At 44.0% G+C, this 19,560-nt stretch overlaps 1 protein-coding gene across 1 annotated transcript in view; it reads left to right on the top strand.

The window, feature by feature from the left end:
* The first annotated feature begins 9,093 nt into the window (after nt 1-9,093).
* The window catches only part of LOC104590428 (uncharacterized), a 101,386-nt gene continuing 90,919 nt past the window's right edge, over nt 9,094-19,560 (top strand). The window contains 1 exon segment of the mRNA XM_088892887.1: nt 9,094-9,244. The gene's annotated coding sequence lies outside the window, so the exon portion shown is untranslated.

The raw sequence follows: 19,560 nt of genomic DNA, 5'->3' as shown, positions 1-19,560 counted from the left end.
TGATTCTTTCTTTTTTATTATTTTTTCCTGTTTTAGTACTGGCTATGACAAAATCACTTCAGTTGAAAACGGGATGCGACAAAATCACAAAGTCATGTCCCAAAAAAGCTAAGAAAGAAATAAAATGAGCATCAAGGAAAATCATTAGAGGCCACTAAAAATTAGAAAGTTGTTCATCACTGGTGATGTGTTTTTTGATGTTTCAAATGCCTCGGATCAATTTGAATGTGATCCATTTATAATGGGTTCTCATTAAGGCTTAATAAATCAAATTTGAATCTAACAACAGGAGAATCTAATGATATGATTCAATTAATTATCGGATCAAATCTAATGATATGTTTTTCTCTCAAAAAAGAATAAAGAAACAAAATCTAATGATATGTTCTAATAGATAGACATGATATTAGTGGCCATTGGCCCTTGTTTGATCCTCTCTTAGAATATCCAATGGTCAAGTGACAGGTCACATGTTGATGGAAGAGGATTATTTCATGGTTATCTCTATGCAACACCTTTACACACGTAATCAAAGTTTTTTTTTTCTTTTGTTCTTTAATAATAATAATAATGATAATAATATATTATTATTATTATTATTATCATTATTATTATTATTTATTTTCTATAAAATAAAAACTTATTTGGTTGTTACTTGAAAATATTTTTTTATGCCCAGGGATACCAATATTGCTGGATTACTTTGGATCATATTTCCAGTTATTACTGATTTATTGGAAATCCATTTGGTTTGGTGTAGGCTACATGACGGACTGATGAGATCCTTGGTTAATGAGACACTTCTCTCAATCTGAAGGGGCTTCATTAAGTCCCTTGGAGAATGATTCACCCAGCATGCTTATTTGGTTGTTTTATTCCTGAAAATAAGGAACTTAACCTTGGGTGTTGAGGTTCTCTCTTAGCCATGTGAGATACATCAAGCATACATGACCTCTAAATGGACTAAAAGCCTCCTATTTGCTCCAGTCCTATTCAATTCAATTGTATCTAGTTACTTGCATCAGCAAGCTTGTGTTTCTGGATCCTTGAGATCTGCACCATTGCAGCTTTCAGGTACATGATCAAATGCTTACGAGACAGATACTTGTGTAATCTTTAATATTTTTGGATTTTTAGATTTTTAGAGGGGATTTTACAAAAGGCATCTCTAAAATTATAATAGCATACCCTAAATGTTCTAACCTTTCTAGTAGCCACAACTGTCTTGTCACCATCTGGCAAATGCTGATTGGTCTTGCTGGTTGTCATTCCAGTTCGTCAACTGGTTGTTTACAGCCTTATTGGTGGCTTGAGGTTAGTTTTCTTCTTACTACAACTAACCTATTACCTAAAATCTGAAAGTTCATGATCAAATCATTGACAACAACCAACTAGTTGTTCTAAGTTTTTGCTTTTGTATTTTTATATAATAAAATTAACCAAAAGATTAAATGTTAGGAACTCAATTGTCATTAATAAAAGACTTCAAGACTTCAATTTCTATCAATAGAAATATCTATTTGTTATTTCTTGATTTAATTTAGTATTAATTTAATATTCTATGAATCTATTTATTATATTACAAATTTCATTTAATATAAAAAGCTAAATACAAAAACTAATATAAGATTAGATGTCTTGTTTCAAATTGAATTTAAAATGAACTTTATTTTTGTTAATATTAATTATTTTTTGTTAGTTAAATTTATTTGATTTTTACTAATTTGTATGATATTTTGTTCATTGTCATTTATTTTAAATGGAATTTAAATATGGGTTCACCATACAAATAATAATTTCAAATTAAATGGTTAATTTTGAAACATCTAATGAAATGTTATGCATATATGCTTACTAATACTTGTTAACTTGTTTTATTAATATTTATTTTAATTTTCTAATTAATTTATCTTAGTAATATTTTATTTTCACTAACTTTCATTTGTTCGTATTGTATACTATTAATTATTAATTTTTTACTACTATTACATATCTAATTTTTTATTGATTTAATATATTGAGATGGCAGATTTTAGGTATGGCAACAAGGTGGGCATAAGGCAAGGACCACATTTACCATCCTTGTCTACAATTTTTAAATAACTGCCATCTCCGTCCCTTATTCTTGTCAAGAAGAAAAATGAAATGAACCTCAATGACAACTTCAATCCCTGACTTTCTTTTTCTTTTTTTTTTTTGATTAAAAGCTTGCTTAGGAAAAAAAAAAATACTTACAAGAAAGAAAAATACAGTAATCTAAATTGGTTTAGCATTAAACTATCATCATTGATTACCAAGATAACATAGAAAATGAAATTTGTCCAATAAATGTAGTAGAATTATTAGAATTATATAGAGCTATTTTCAAAATTCGTCCAATTTGTCCCAATGGGTTCCCTATCGGGGTGAAGACTTCATTCCCCATCCCCATCCCTGTCCCCAATCAGGTATCCCGATTATTCCTTATCCTCATCCTGGTCTTCGCTAGAGTTGTTCCCAACCCAATTGAGTTGCGTAGGCTAGATACCCAATGGGTATCTTGGTTTACTAAATTAAATTGTGTTATGTTTATTTAGTTAGTTTGGTTTTGTTACTTAATTTAAGTCGATTAGGTTAGTTTAATCGATTAGATTAGAATAATTAATTTATCATATTAGGTCAATTATGTTAAATTTAAGTAAATTTGGCCCATTAAATATAAAGCTTTGGATACATTACATTTATTAAAAAATAATTAATAGAAGAGAGTAAAACAATTAAAAAGTAATTTAATATTACTTCAATGTCAACTAATTACTGTTGATAAATTCTAGGGATTTTTGGCAAGTATTTATTATTAATCCACAATTAACAATGTTAATATACTGTTAATTTATTGTTAATCATTTAGCTATTACTTAATAGAAAATTATTGCAAAATAATAATTATCAGAATATTATTTTTAATATTAATTAATATTAAAAATCTTAAGTAAACCAGTAGTACTTAATTAACAAGCTAATTAACCAAATGAGTAATTAATTATTTATAAATTAATTACTATTAATGTTATGGTAATTATTTATTAGTAATCCATAATTAATATTGTTAATTTGTTGTTAATTAATTAATTGTAAAATAATTAATGTGAATTAAGTATTAAGTTAGGAAATCCATAAAGACTGAATTGGTCTGGATTAGACTAGGCTAGCAAAACACCTGAACCGGTATGGACAGGCCAAACCCTAATCATTGTTTTCTGTATTTATATTAGATCAGATCTAGTTCGGTTGTACCAAACCCGAAGCATTAATGTAGTTTTCTTAAGCCGATATGAAGCTACAGTGGACCATTCATCTCCAAAAGGAAAAACCAGTCTGGCCAAGGATTTCGAACCAGTTATTAAGAGGGTTGAGCCATCAGGTAAAGCCGAAGGGGGTGGCTCTTTAAAAACTCATGTGACTGAACAGTTAAGTGGGGCTGGGCTTAACATTTCATTTGGGCCTTCTCAAACAGGAAATTTTTTACTGGACCAACTGTAGCTGGCCCATGTCTTAAGTTATCACATGAGTCTTTAAAACCACGCGTGACTGAGGAAGGATTGATGCTAGACAAGTTTAATCGTCTAGCACCGTCCCCATCGAGCTCTTCTAAGGCTTCGAACAAGTCAAACCAGAGAACAGGTTCGCTACAATGGATTCCTTCGAAAAATCTGTCGTGACTTACCAAAGATCGTCGCAATCCAAGGCCAGTTTGACGGCATGACCTTAAAAACCTTGAAGCAGAGAAGTCAACTGAAGCTGAAAGCAATTCTGATTCAGACACAGACGACGACACGATCGGTATAGGAAGTGTAAATCTGCAAGATTCAAAGGATTTGTGGGAGGATGAAAGTTTAAACACTGTTATTCTATTCCCAGAGGAGGAAATATCTGTTTTGGAAGGATGTGGAAAGGGGGAGGAGCAGAATAAGGTGGAAGACAAGGCTGAAAAGTTAAAGACTTCAACAACTGATGCACCACACAAGGATGAGGGGAACCTAGCAGCAGCTTTAAAGGATGATAAGGGTACATCTATTCTTGCAAACAAATCCTTTTCAGAAAACAAGCTGTAGGTGCATAGTGCCCGTTCAGTCCATCAGAAGACAATAAACATTGGGCATATACCACATGGACGCTTGCGATTAGCCCGTGGCCAATTTCTCTCTTCTGTGATGAACCTACAGTGCATCGTAGGTCTGCCATGAACCCATGGTTCATTGCACGCTCATGGTAAGCCTATTCTTAGCACAAATGCAAAGCAAGCTCAGAGCAAACTCAAGATGAACCCACGATGAGGCTTTATACGTACTCGGCTCTATGATGAACCCTAAAACACTACGGGATTCTAGTTCGTTAAAGAACTGGACTCGGGTATTAGCTGCACAAGTAATGTTGAGGCAGCAAACACGACAAAATGCCACGCAGGCCCAACATCACCGGCCATAAGGTGACGTCACTAGCGCCATGTCGATTAAGCAAGGCGTGAAGGGGTAGTAGTACACATGAGTCGTGAGGATCTCCGAGCGAAAGGAAAGTCAATCCTCGGCCAAATCCCCACAGGGACACATGGCGATACCCCAGAAGTGCCCTTAATAATTGATAGGTAGATTATAGACCAGATCCTTATAGTAAATGAATGTGTGGAGGAAATGAAGAGATCAAGCAATCAATGTTTTATTTGTAAGTTGGACATTGAGAAAGCCTACGACTTGGTGGATTGGGATTTACAATTAGAAGTGTCAAGAAAATGTGGATTTGAGGATAGATGGTGCAGGTGGGTGAGCGGATGCATAACCTCTTGTCAATTTTCAATTCTAGTTAATGGAGGGGTCAAGGATTTTTTCCCAGCATGTAGAGGGCTCAAGCAAGGAAATCCTCTTTCACCCTTCTTGTTCACACTTGTGATAGATGTGTTTAGTAGAATGATTTCTAAAGCAGATAGGAAAGGGCTATTAAGAAGTTGGAGGATAGGCAGGAATAATGTCCCGGTGACTCATCTTTAGTTTGCTGATGATGTTATCGTTTCTTGTGAAGGGGGAGCATTAGGGCAAGTGAGGAACCCAAAAAATCTTATTAAATCCTTTGAGTCTTCTTCAAACCTGACAATTAACTTTGACAAAAATTGTGTGGTTGGAATCAATTTGTAAGTTTGGGAGGTAGAGGCTGTAGAAAGTCGAATCTGGTATCCAATTGTGGAAACGTTTGAAAAGAGGTTGACTTTCTTGAAGAAAAGTTACATTTTGCTAGGGGTAGAGTGACCTTGATTAGGGCAACACTTGGTAGTCTTCCGATTTAATTTCTTTCAGTGTTCAAGATATCCTCAAGGGAAGTTAAGAAGCTAGAAAAGGTGATGAGGGACTTCTTGTGGGAGCGAGGGAAAGAGAAGAAGGATCATCTGATTAGGTGGGAGATAATTAGCAAATGTAAGGAAGAATGGGGATTAGGATTAGGTAACCTAGTTCTTAAGAATGAAGCTTTACTAGGGAAGTGGCTTTGGAGATGGCCGTTGGAGAAATAGAGGATGTGGCACAAAGTGGTGAATAGTATTCATGGCTGTTCGCAGAATGGTTGGGTTGTCGGGGTATCTCAACGGGCAACTCTTGCAACACCCTATAAGGCTATACACTGAATCCTTTCCCATTTTCTCAATCTGGTCAAGTATGATGTTAACTCTATAAACAATTTTCTTTTTGGGGAAGACATTTGGGTAGGCAACCAACCTCTAAAAGACCTTTTTCCCTCTCTTTATTCTCTTTCCCATTATAAGAAAGAGTTGGTTTCTAGTTTTATTTCCTCCCCAGCTTCTTTGGTGGCCCTAAACTTGGATTTTGGTTTCCGTAGAGGGTTACGTGATGATGAAAGTGCTTGTGTTTCAGAATTGTTTTCTTTACTTGAGTCTTTTTGTTTAGATTCCCTCAAATTTGACACAAGAATTTGGACTCCTAACCCGTAAAGCTTTTTTACTTGCTCCTTTTTCTTCAAGTCCCTTTGCTCCACTTTTGCACCCTAGAACTTTCCAGTTAAAGAATTATGGACTAGACCCGTTCCCCCAAATATTGTTGTTTTTTTGTTGAGAAGTATATTATGGTAAGATTAATACCTTTGAAAACCTACAAAATAGGAGACCAAAATGGTGTTTATCCCCAAATTGGTGTGTTCTTTGTAATTGTCACCACTTACTGATCTCTTGCTCATTTGCTATAGCTTTATGAAATTAGAGTTTTATATTGTTTGAGTGTAGGTGGAACCTGTCATCTGATACTTGCTTGTTCTTTGGTTCGTCTATCTTTGAATAGCACACAAAGAAAAGGAGAATTATGTGGAAGTGCATAAGAGCAGCTTTGTTGTGGACAATTTGGGAAGAAAAGAACACCATAATTTTTTATGAAAAAGAAATAAGCTTTTTGGAAGCTAAAGAATGTATTCTGACCAGGGCAATTCAGTGGCTGAAAACTCTAAATCTCTTTGATGCATACTCTTTTGACGACCTATGAAGCAACTGGTTAGCAATGGCTAATATTTCTACTAGGAAGGACATGCATGTGGTTGAATGGATGCCATCAGGGGAGGAGTTTATTAAGCTGAATTTTGATGGAAGTAGCCAAGGTAATCCATGACCTTCAGACATAGGAGCGTTGAGATTCCCTTGTTTATAAAATTCTCAATTAAACCTATCCAATGGCCTCGATCAATACCCATTTACACCTCAACTATTAGATCAGACACAACCATTAAATTCAGGACCTTCCAAAATACCTATCCATAAAATTTCAACCCAAGATTCCCTCGTTTACCCCCTCATCAAATGAAGATTCTATTTCGACCTCTTTCGTTAGCCTAAACACTCAGAACCTAGATTCCTTTGATCTTGACACATCCGAACTGATCAACCCACTCCATTAAACTCTAGATACATCAAAACACATTCCCATAAAGTTTTAACCCCAGATTCCCCCATTTACCCTTCTATCAAACCAAGATTTTGTTTATGAGCATTTTGTTAACCTAAATTCCTACTATCTTAACCCTCTAAGACTGGTTAGACCACATCATCAGATCTCAAACATCCCCAAATACCACCCATGAAATCACAGCCCAAAATATCTCCGTCTACCCTTCAATCGCACCAAGATTCCATTTTAAGGTCGTAGATTGACCGGATTACAAATCTACCTGATCTGGGCCCAATTGGCTTAATCTAACCTTACCAATCACCTCAAAGCTACCCAATAAAACCAACCCTATCAAATTTCACCTAAATCTGCCCTTGTTTGCCCCTTGGTCACACAAGGATTCTGTTTCAAGGCTTTAGATTAGGCAAATTGTGCCCTTTCTAGATCTGCCCAATTTGGGTCCAATTGTGCCAATCCAACCCTACAAACCAACTCAGAATGTTCAAAAACCCCACCCTATGAAATTTTAGCCAAAAATACTCTCATTTACCTTCCTATTCGAAAATATTTCATTTTGGCCAATCTTACTAGTTTACATGTACAAACCCAATTTCTGTGGTCATACCTATTTCAACCCTCCACCTTTGGACACGGAACTACCCATTATTGAACTAGGACCCTGATTGTGGCCCAAATTTATAAAATTATAAATTTATCCATAGTTTCTCCTTAAATTATGAAAATGCCCCTGATGTTGATTATAAATTTGATTGTAAATTTCTTAAACTAACATTATGATTTAGCTAATTAACTAAGTGTACCTTTACTGTTCGAAAATTGATCGTCGTTACCCCTTTTGTTTTTGACAATTGACTAATTGTTTTGTCAACGGAAAATATATAAAAAGACTATTTTACCCTATACTTTTCTTTAAATTTTCAAAAAGTGTATCTCTCCCCTCCCGTCCATTCTCTTCTTCTAAACCAAAACCGCCAAAACTACAAATTTGTCCCTCTCCCTCTCGTTCTCTTCTGGAACTGTTAGAACCACCAGAAATGTATATTTTTCAAATCTCTCCATCTCCCTCTCGTTATCTTCTTGGAACCACTGGAACTGCTGAATTTGTAGTTCTCCCAGGTCTCTTCCTCTCCCTCTCGTTCTCTTCTCTGGAACCACCGAAACTATAGATATCTTAGATCTCTCCTTCTTGTTCTCTTCTCTAGAACCGCCGGAACTACTATAACTGTAGATCTCTCAGATCTCTCCCTCTCCCTTTTGTTTTCTTCTCGGAATCATTAACTGCCAGAACTGTAGATTAGGAAACAATAAGACTCCAGTTACGACTAGAACTGTAGATCTCTCCCTCTCCCTTTCGTTATTTCTCTGGAACCCATCGGAACTGAGATCTACACTCGTTCTCTTCATCGGAACTATCGACATCCTCTCCCTCTTGTTCTCTTCTCTGGAACCCGTATCGTTCTCTTCTCTAGAACCTCCCGGAACTATCTGCACTATCGTTCTATTTGTTGGAACTGAGATCAAAATCTAGCGCTTGTTAGACAAGATTTGGTTGTAAAACGAATCTGATTTGATTCATTTGCAGCCAAAACTAGAGGGAGTACAGATAAAGAATTAATGAAGAATGCTGATTATGTAGTACATTTTCCTTATAATCCATTAGATCTTTTAAAACCCATTAAAAGATCTAATATTGGGTAGATTGTACCTCTCAACAATTCACCAGAACCCACTAGATCTTTTAAAAGGAGGGAAGGGGTACTACCTAACCAGCATGCCGGTTAAGATCTCTTCACTGGAACTGAGATAGACATCTCTATTCCTGGGTTTTCATTTGAAACAGATAAAGAAGTAAAGAAGAATAAAGCCTTTAAGGATGTTGAAATTGAGATCTCTTTACGGGAACTGAGATCTATTCCACACACTAGTTATGTCGGAAGCCTTTGAATTTCAAAAGGTTGGAATAATGAAGAAAGCCTCCAGACGAGACAGAGACGGAGACCCAAAGATGAGATAAAAAGGTTTTAGGGATGGTATTTTAGGAACAGAAGTCCAAGGGTATTTTTAGGAATGGAGGTGGTATAGGTGTTTTAGGAATTTTAATAAATATATGAGTCATGTAATGTCACATATAACGAAAAATTAACGGATGGTAATAGAATTAGTCAATTGTCAAAAACAATTTTCAAACAATAAAGGTATGGGTAGTTTAAGAAATTTACCCTAAATTTAAGAGAAACTCTTATTCACCAAAGGAGGAATTCGAAGGAATCGACCTCACCTCCTCCCTCATTCGAACGCCAGCAGCGGCGGTAACATTCTCCGATCCCCACCTCCAATCTCTCTCACCCTCTTTTCCTTCCGTTTCCTCGAATTTCACGAAGGTCACTGTTCATCGCCTTCTTCGTTGAACAGCGGCGGCGTTCTCTCTTCTCTCATCGGTATCCCTCCATCGTTCCCCACTCTCTCTTTTCCTTTTCTGTTTTCGTTTTTTTTTTTTCTTTTTAATTTTCTTCCCGTCGGTATTTCGCCCCCTGCAACTCTGGTCGCCGCCAATCTCTCTGAAAAAACAGGATATCTAACTGGTGGCGAGGCTCTCCTTTTCTACTAGATCTGGGGACAGGTCCGTCTTATCCGGCATCTTTCCGCCCTTCTCGTTCTTTTTCCGGTGAGCTAATTCAAAATGAAAGAGTTTGTTGGTTCAATCTCCTAAGACTGTAAGGGATGGGTTTGGATCTGTCATTTTAACCGGGGTTGAAGAAGACCATCGTTGCTGAATTCCCTTATTAATGGGAGCTCGGTTTTTATAGATAAGAATAAGAAGAAAAAAAATAAAGGATGGTGACCTAGTTAAGACAATGAATGAGGGGAGACATCTCCGTTTGCAGGCACGGAGTGAGAAGATGATAGGCCGGGGAGGGTAAACTAAAATGAAAAACAGGTCTTGGGGACGAACAGGTCATTATAAGAAATGGTAATACAAACAAAAAATTATAAATAAATAAAAAAAATAAGAAATAAAAAAGAAACAGGTGAGAAAAATAAAAACATATAAAATAAAAAAGTAATAATAATTTCATAAAACAAATAGACAAATAGGGTTTCATAAGGAAATAACAAAAGAAAATAGAAAATAAAGAATAAAAATAATAATAAAAAATACATAGATAAATAAAATTGGGAGGTTTTTCTTCTTAGTTGTCATATTATTGTGGTTTGCTTTCTTTCTCGTTAGTTTGTTTAAATAAATTTTCTTATGCTTGTGTTTGTTGGTATACCATGTGGGCCCCACCTATTGGACCCGGGAGAGGGGTGCCTAATCCCTTCCCTCTCCCATTTGAGCCTTATCTGGACTGGTGTAGTGAGTGTCTGGGTTTTGGAGTCACTACAAATAAAAAGCGAATTTCTTGACACCATTTTCGGAGGTCCCATCACCTTCATTTCCATAATTGATGCTTGGTGACTCCATTCCCAGCCCAAGTGGCAAGTGAGCCGTTTTTCTGACGCTTACAGACTAGCCATTTGAGCCTTATCTGGACTGGTGTAGTGAGTGTCTGGGTTTTGGAGTCACTACAAATAAAAAGCGAATTTCTTGACACCATTTTCGGAGGTCCCATCACCTCCATTTCCATAATTGATGCTTGGCGACTCCATTCCCAGCCCAAGTGGCAAGTGAGCCGTTTTTCTGACGCTTACAGACTAGCAACTCCATTAGGGAGTTCTTGGACCATAGGGGCCCACATGGGGTACCCAAGTTGTTTATTCCTTTTTGAATAAAGTTAGCTTTGTTTTGCTAGTCTTTCATTCATATATTGTGTTTTGATTGTTCATTGCAAATAAGATAGCTCTCTTGTTTCTTTGTTTTCTTTATTTTGCCAACATGCTTGGCTTTGGGTTAGACCTTTTTGGATTGATATTTAGTTTAGGTTTCTTTTTGTTTGCACCTTCTAATTTGAGCATGTTTGTCTCTTCATTTGCATTTATTGGGTTGTTTAGAATTTTGGGTTTTTAGGAGAATTGCTAGAATAGATGCATGCTTAATTTCCTCATACAATAGTCATGTTAGTTTGCTTCTTTTCCGTTCTCCTTTGTCAATAAGATGTTTTTGCCTCTTTATTTCTAATAATGGTTTCTTGGAGGAAATTTTAATCAGTAGAATAAGTTGGAAGAGCAAAATAACGGATTGGAATATTGGTACTTCAAGCATTTCTTTCATGTGGATTAAATCCACCACCCAAACCAGAGGGTTTTCATGCACGTGCTCTTAGGATATCATGGAAAATTGCAATGTGAATGAGCTGTGAAGTGCTGAAATGCATCTTAAAGACTCCCTTTTAGTTTGGTATTCTTAGATTTCTTTATTTAATGCTTGTTGGGGGCTATCAAAGAGGTAAATTTCTTCGTCACACTTCATTTTCTTTGAATGCTACAAATTGATAACATGTGGGATTCTCCAAGTTTTGATTTGGCATGAAATGTGATGATGCACAATCTGGCCGGTCTTAGCTGTCGATGATCTTGCCTCTGAACTGAGTAACAGGGACCTGAAACGGGAGGAGAAGAGAAGCTCTGGGGAGAACCCGGCGTAAGGGCTCCGAAGCTCGAGTTAGAATCCTTCAAAGGCAAGAATAACCAGATAGCGCGAAAGTTAGCATACCTCGTCCCTGGTGGGTAGAAGCCTTTTATAACCACCTCGCGCACTCACTTCCAGGCCTCCGTCAGGTCGGGCATGATTACTTCTGAACTCCTGCCAGTTCGGGTGTCATTTCCTCTGGTCGGACAGAACCGCCACTGTTCCTATTGTCGGAGCCGTCTCTGCGGCTAGTGACGACGGTTGCAGGTGGCGGTGGCAGGAAGCCGTTTGAAATGCGGCTGTCAGGCGTCAGATCCCAAATCAGTCAGGTACGTCGCCCTTGGATAAAGACGTCCTTGGTGTCGGGTACGTTTGGCTGGCCTGGTGCTTTGGAAGTGAAGTGTTGGAGTGGCGAGCGAGGTGCCTTGAGTTAGGTTTGGAGTATTCCGAGCTGCCACGGGTCAGCTTGGGTCAGCTTTGTGAGGCTTGGGGCCCAGTACAATTCGTGCTCCTTGCAGGGAGCTCGGGTTCTCAGTAGGGAGCTCGCTCTTAATAGCGAGCTCGGACTCCCAGCAGGGAGTTTGTTCTTAATAGGGAGCTCGGGTTTTAGGGAGCTCGGGCTCCTAGTTCCGAGCTCGGACTTAGGGGGCTCGGGTTTTAGGGAGCTCGGGCCTTTGACAGGGAGCTCGCTCTTAACAAGGAGCTCGGATTAAGTACAGCGGTCTGGAGTTCAGGCTCGGTAGCGAGTTCGGACTTGCTTCCGATGTTCGCTTTGGGTGCTCTACTGTCCCGAGCTGCTTGCCTTTGCCACGTGTCGGACGATCGCGAGGTCGGGCCAAATTTCCCTTCATCAATTGCCCCCCACTCCCTGCGACAACGGTTTCGTCTTGGCGCGGGGAGTTTGCAAGGTAGCAGGAGGGTTTTGGTTCGTGCTGAGCGCGCTTGCTCTAATTTGATTTTCAAAAAAGGGCTCGCGTTTGGGAGTCATGACGGCGGTTGTTCGGGAGTTGCGCTGCAGACGCTTTTATTGCGAGGAGACGTGCGCTGTTACCCCATCAGTTTCGGGAAGACGCGTGGCGACACCTGTCCTCTGACAAGACGTGCGCGACGTTCCGTCAGTTTCGGAAAGACGTGCGTTGATTGGTCTTGGAAGACGTGCGGCTTAGCGCGGCTGTGGGCCGTTGGATTGGCTTCAATCTGGGCCGTTGCTTTTCGTACGCTGTGGATATAAATAGTACGCGGGGGGGGGGGCCCGTCCTTGCTACTGTTGTACATCTTGAGCTCGCGCCTTAAGTTTCAGCTCGCGTCCAGGCTTTTCAGCTCGCGTCCCAGGTCTTCTTGCTTGTTCGAGTTCTCGCGGTCTGCTTCAGTCTTCTTCCCGGGTGAGTGTTTTTGGAATCCCGTTCCGTTTCACGATGTCTGGTTTGGGGGGTTCAGACTGTTCAAGCGAGTCTGATGTGGGTTCTACGAACCAGTTTGCGTCTCACGGTAGTTCAAGTGAGCCCGATGTAGGTCCTGAGGAAGGGGTCGGGCCTACCACCCGAGGTGCTTCGGGTAGGTCGGCATCCACCTCCCGTCGTGGCCGGGTTGTAGATCAGTTCGGCCCTTCGACTATGACGCTTGAGGAACTTCAAACCCTCGTAGACTACTACAATTTGCCCAGTGAGTACGGGTACTTTATTCCTACGGGCAGCTTTCCCTGGGAACACGGTCCTGATGAGATGGTGATTTTCCGGGAACAGCTCGCGGCGGGGCTGCGACTGCCCTTCCACCCTCTTCTTGTCGAGGTCCTAAACCACTTCGGTGTGACGGTTGGCTAGCTTCACCCGAATTCTATTAGGAACTTAGTGGGAACGATCTCTTTATTTTGCGACGAGAACTTCCCTCTGGATCTGGAGATTTTTTCTTCTATCTTAATGCTGAAAAAGCAAGTGGGTCCCCTTCCTGGGCGTAGGCGGTCATACTACCTGTCCCCTCGTCCGGGCTTCAAGCTCTTACACGGACTCCCCAATAAGGTCCTGGCGTGGAAGCGGGACTATTTCGGGGTGCGAAGTGCGATGGGGTGGCCGTTTCAGACCGGCTGGGGGGTGGCCGCTCCTGATTCCGGCATCACACTTGATGAGGAGACAGCGAAGGGCCTCCGGCAATGGGCGCGGCTTGGGCTGGATTGCCAATGGTATCTGACGGAGGCCAAGCTTATTGCTGCGGGCCTGAGTTCGGGTAGGTTCTTTCCCTAGTGATCTTGTCTTGCTCTTTTACGTCTTACTGATGCCGAACTCCTTTTCGCAGGTACAATGGATTCTCGAGGGTCCCGAGGTGCGCACTTGTTCGAGGGGATGAAGAGGAGAAAGCGGGTGGCCAAGCGAGCTCGCGCCGAGCCATCCCGAGCTGCGGAGCCCGAGGTGCCGGATTATCCGGCAGAAGAGCCCGAGATGGTTCCTCCTATGCAGGGGCCGGCGGGAGCTCCTTATGCCGAAACCACACACACGGGGGCTCTCGCCTATTCCGAGTCCGCTCATATGCGAGCTGGGCCGTCGGGCTCGGAGGCCTCGGGGGACTTTAGGAGCGTGCTGTCGCCTGTGCATGCTCTTCAACGGAGTAAGGAGGCGATGTTTCCTGAGGAAGTTGCGGCGTGGACCGAGCTCCCTCTGCACCAAGTGGCCTGTCGTGCCGTTACTCATGCCATGGTGGTAAGTGATCCCTTCTTTAGAGCTCGGCTTTATTTTTTTTTTAATTCGTTTCTCTGATCTCGTTTTCCTTTGATAGGTGAACTCCTCCATTCACGCCTTGGCGAACCAGGTGGAGAAATGCTCGCGGCAGGTGCGAGCTGCCGAGGAGAATGCTCGTGCTGCTGATGCTGCTGCTCGCCGTGCGCGGTCTAGGCAAGCGAGGTCTCAGAGGGATGCCGAGGCCATGGGGGTGGTGGTGCAACGCATGGCGGAAATGAAGCTGGACCTGGAGCACCAGGTCGAGTATCTTCAGGAGGATATCAGGGAGAAGACTCAGATCTTCTCTCAAGGCATTGAAGACGCGAAGAAGAAGGCTGTCAGCGATTACATTGCTTCGCCGGATTTTGATGACCTGATGGTAGACTCCTACAGGAGGGGTTTCAAGCTAAGTCGGTGGATGATCCGGAATACGTACCCCGACCTCGATACCAGCGCCATATCCACTTCGCGCATCACCCCGGAGATGGCTAATGCTGCGGATGCCGAACCAGACTCCGAGGGGGAGGCAGGTCCTTCGGGCATTGTCGGAGAGGCTTCTGATAATGATGAAGTAGCCCCGTGCTTGTGAAATGAAATGAAATGACCATTTCGGTACACATCTGTTTTGAAATGAAATGTCTTTTTGTTCATGTACTGGTGTCTTCGAGCTATATTTTTTGCCGAACTGACCATTTCGGTCCCTCAGTTCGTTTTATGAAATGACTTCGGCGTACTTGCTTTGGTGGCCTATAGATAGTACCTTCTCAAGTTGACAACGTTCCATGCTCGGGGTACTTGTTTCCCTTCTAGGGTTCCGAGCTCGTACGCTCCCCCACCGAGTGTTTTCATTACTCTGTAGGGTCCTTCCCAGTTCGGTCCAAGTTTCCCTACGTCGGGTTCGGGCACCATGACCTTACGGAGAACCAGGTCACCGACGCGGAAGTTCCTCTTTTTTACTCGCGCGTTGTAGTACCGAGCTACCTTTTGTTGGTAAGCCGCAGTTCGGATGTGCGCGAGGTCTCTCACTTCGTCCAGTAGGTCGAGGTTGGTGCGTAACTCGCCCTCGTTTGTCCGTTCGTCGTACGCTTCTAGTCGTAACGTAGGCACTTCGATTTCCGCCGGGATCACTGCTTCGGTGCTATAGGTGAGGTTAAAGGGGGTCTCACCTGTGGCGGTCTTTTCCGTGGTTCGGTGTGCCCATAAGACACTTGGTAGTTCGTCTGCCCACAAACCTTTGGCTCGGTCCAATCGCGCTTTCTGTCCGCGGAGGATGGCTCTGTTCATTACTTCTGTTTGGCCATTTGCCTGCGGGTGTGCGACCGATGTGAAGTTCTGACTAATTCCCATACTTCGGCACCATTCTTGGAACTTGATGTCTTCGAACTGTTTGCCATTGTCGGAGATCAGTACCCGAGGTAGCCCGAAGCGACATACGATGTTCTTCCAAAAGAAGTTTTGTATGTTTCGGGCCGTAACTATTGCTAGGGGTTCGGCTTCTATCCACTTTGTGAAATAATCTACTGCCACCAGTAGGAATTTTCTCCCGCCTGTTGCTGGTGGGAATGGCCCCAGGAGGTCGATGCCCCATTGGGCGAAGGGCCATGGACTGGTGAGGTATTTGAGGTCGGCAGCGGGCTGATGGTGGATGCTGGCATACTTTTGACACTTGTCGCATTTTCTGACGAGCTCGATTGCCTCTGTCTTCATCGTTGGCCAGTAGTATCCTTGTCGAAGTGCCTTTTGGGCGAGGGCTCTACCCCCCAGGTGTCCGCCGCACAAGCCTTCATGGATGTCGCGGAGTACCAGCTCGGCTTCGGCTGGGCACAAGCATCGCAGATAGGGGAGCGTGTAGGATCGTCGGTACAACCGTTCGTCTATCATGACGTATTTGGCTGCCTGGCGCTGCACCCTCTTGGCTGTGTTGCGGTCCGCGGGGAGGGTTCCGTCTAATAGGAAGCTCGCGAGTGGGTCGATCCAGCTCGGCTCCGCTTCGGTGACGGGAGCGACCTCTTCTGCCCCACCGAGAATGCTGGGCCGAGGCAAGTCCTCTACGTACACGGTTCTCCTTGCGTTGTGGCTCGTGCTAGCCAGTCGGGACAGGTCGTCGGCCTCAGCGTTCTCTGACCTCGGGATTTGCTTGATGAAGTGTGATTGGAAATTGAGCAGAGCTTCCTTTACTTTTGCTAAGTACGCAATCATAGTGAGTTCGCGTGCTTCGTACTCGCCTGTAACTTGGTTGACCACGAGCTGGGAATCACTGCAGATAACCATGTGCTTTGCTCCGACCTTGCGCGCTAGGTTTAGCCCGGCTATCAGTGCCTCGTACTCCGCCTCGTTGTTGGATGCCGCGAACTCAAAGCGTAGTGCGTATTCCAGTTTTGTTCCGCCCGGGCCGCGTAGCACTACTCCAGCCCCGCTGCCTTGTTGGTTCGAGGAGCCATCTACGTGAAGGATCTAGGGCTCCTCATCCCAGTTCGCGCTTGGTCTAACCAGGAGGGAAGCCATGTTGGTTGCTACTTCACGGGGCTCGGACTCGTTTGGCTTGGGAGCTCCGAGTTCGCCCGAACTGGGGACCTCGGGCTCGACCAGCTCAGGGCCTTCGGGGTTGAATGTGCACTCTGCGATAAAATCTGCCAAGGCTTGGGCCTTGATGGCAGTTCTTGGCTTGTACTGGAGATCGTACTCGTTGAGCTTGATGGACCACTTCGTCAGCCGGCCGGAAACCTCGGGTTTGAGTAAAACTTGCCTCAGAGGTTTGTCGGTCAGGACGATGACGGTGTGGGCCTGGAAGTACGGGCGGAGTTTCCGTGCTGCTACCACCAGGGCATACGCTAGCTTTTCTATCTGCGGGTACCTTGTCTCTGCTCCCTGCAAGATTTTACTAACATAATATATGGGTCGTTGGACCCGGTCTGCCTCCTTTACTAGTACCGAACTGACCACCTCGTCGCTAGCCGAGAGGTATAGCTCTAAGACTTCGCCTTCCTCGGGCCGAGCTAAGGTTGGCACATTGGCGAGGTAGCCTTTTAGCTCGTCGAACGCGAGTTGACAGTCTTGGGTCCATTCGAACCCTTTGCCTTTGATTGCTTTGAAGAAGGGTAGGCAGCGGTCTGCCGACTTGGACATGAAGCGACTTAGGGCGGCTATGCGGCCGTTTAGCCTTTGGACTTCCTTTATTTTCCGAGGTGGTCTCATATCTAGGATGGCTTGTATTTTGTCTGGGTTGGCCTCGATGCCACGTCGATTGACAACGTAGCCCAGGAACTTGCCCGAGGTGATGCCAAAGACACATTTGTTGGGGTTTAATTTCATGTTATACTGACGCAGGATTTGGAAGACAGAATCTAAGTCTTGTATTAATTCTTGCGAAAACTGTGTTTTGACGACCATGTCGTCTACATAGCACTCTATCTTTGTGCCGATCAGGGACCGAAACAGCCTATTTACAAGTCTTTGGAAGGTCGCCCCGGCGTTTTTTAACCCGAAGGGCATGACCTTGTAACAGTATATACCGAACTCGGTTATGAAGCTGGTTTTTTCCTCGTCGGACTGGTCCATCCGGATTTGGTTGTAGCCTGAGTAGGCATCCAGGAAGCTTAGCAATTCATGTCCCGAGGTCGCGTCCACTAGGCGGTCGATCCTAGGAAGGGGGAAGCAGTCTTTCGGACAAGCTCGGTTCAGGTCGGTGTAGTCGACGCACATGCGCCACTTGCCGTTCGCCTTTTTCACCAGCACAGGGTTGGCCACCCAGCTCGGGTAATGGACTTCCCTTATGAAATCTGCCGTGAGGAGCTTTTCGACTTCCTCGTCGACTGCTTTCCAGCGCTCCGGGGCTAAGTTCCGTTTCTTCTGCCTAACGGGTCTGACTAAAGGGTGAGTGTTAAGTTTGTGAGTTATAAGACTAGGGTCAATACCGGGCATATCGGCCGCGGACCATGCAAAAATATCTAAATTTTGGAGTAAAAAACTTACCAGTTCGGTCCGTAGGGGTTCCTTGACAGAAGCACCAATCTGGAGTGCGCGAGCTGGGTCCGTAGGTGAGGTCGGGATCGCGATTGTCTCTTCTGTCGGCGAGGCTCGTTCTTCGCCTTGCTCCGTAGGCCGCTCCAGGTCGAGGTCGCCGGCCGGCTTGGACTTGCCCTTTAGGGCGGCGACGTAGCACTTGCGGGACTCGAGCTGGTCGCCCCGCACTACCCCCACACCGAAGTCCGTAGGGAACTTCATTGCCAAATAATAGGTAGAGACCACCGCCCGTAGGATATGCGTGATTGGCCGTCCTATTATGGCGTTGTATGGGGAGGGGGTCGCGACCACCAGAAAATCGTGGTTGAGTTTGACCGCACAAGGCCACGTGCCGACTTCCACGGGCACCGTTATCTTTCCGAGGGGTCTAACTTCCTCCCCGCTGAAGCCCACCAGGGGAGTGCTTGCAGGTTTTAGTTCGCTCCTTGGCAGCTATAGCCGATCAAATGCCGACTGGAATAGGATGTCCGCCGAGCTACCTGAATCTACGAGCACGCGCCTAACTTCGAAGTCGCTGATCCTGAGTTTAATGACAAGTGCGTCGTCGTGAGGGTAGCGAACTCCCTGCGCGTCGTCTTCTGTGAAGAGGATCGACTCCTCGGTCTTCGGCCTCTTCGGGGGGTTCCGCTCCTCGAGGACCGCTTCGCGAACTGAGGTCCGAGCTGCCGTTGATGTGCACCCCGCTACCACTGAACCTCCCACAATTACATGGATGGTTCCCCGAACTGGCCTTTCTGCCGGAGGCTATCGCTGCATCGGTTCGGCAGGCCTGCTGCTAGTCTCCGGGGCGTCTTTTAAGTGTTCGCCCGGCTGATCCGCTTTATTGCTATTATTGTTGTGCTGTACAAAGTTTCTTAAGTATCCGCGACGGATGAGCCCCTCTATCTCGTCTCGGAGGTTATTACATTGCTCGGTACTGTGACCGTGGTCCCTATGGATACTACAATACAAATTCTTGTTTCTTTCGTTCGGATTTCCCTTTAGGCGAGGTGGCCATTTCATGAAGGGGGCGTCCTTGATCGTCATTAGGATCTCGGTCCGCCTTGTGTTCAGTGGCGTGTAATCCGTCTGAGCTGGCAGGGGAGCTCGGAATGACTGGTTCGGTTTTGGGTCCCGGGCCGGGTTTTTTCGATCGGCCGAGCTAGAGGGCTCGCCGTCCCTCTTTCTTTTCTCGTTTCCGCCCTCGGTTCTTTGGTTGATTTCCTCCGTCCTCATGAACTTGTCCGCGCGCTTGAGGAACTCGGCCACGGTCGCGGGCTGGTTAGCTACCATGTGCCACTTGAATTCCTTGTGCGTCACCCCTCTTTTTGCTGCGGCGAGCTGT

Source organism: Nelumbo nucifera, chromosome 8 (assembly GCF_055504915.1).
Source record: "Nelumbo nucifera cultivar China Antique chromosome 8, China Antique-T2T, whole genome shotgun sequence".
NCBI classification, from domain to species: Eukaryota; Viridiplantae; Streptophyta; class Magnoliopsida; order Proteales; family Nelumbonaceae; genus Nelumbo; species Nelumbo nucifera.
This window is presented reverse-complemented; position numbering and strand designations above follow the sequence as displayed.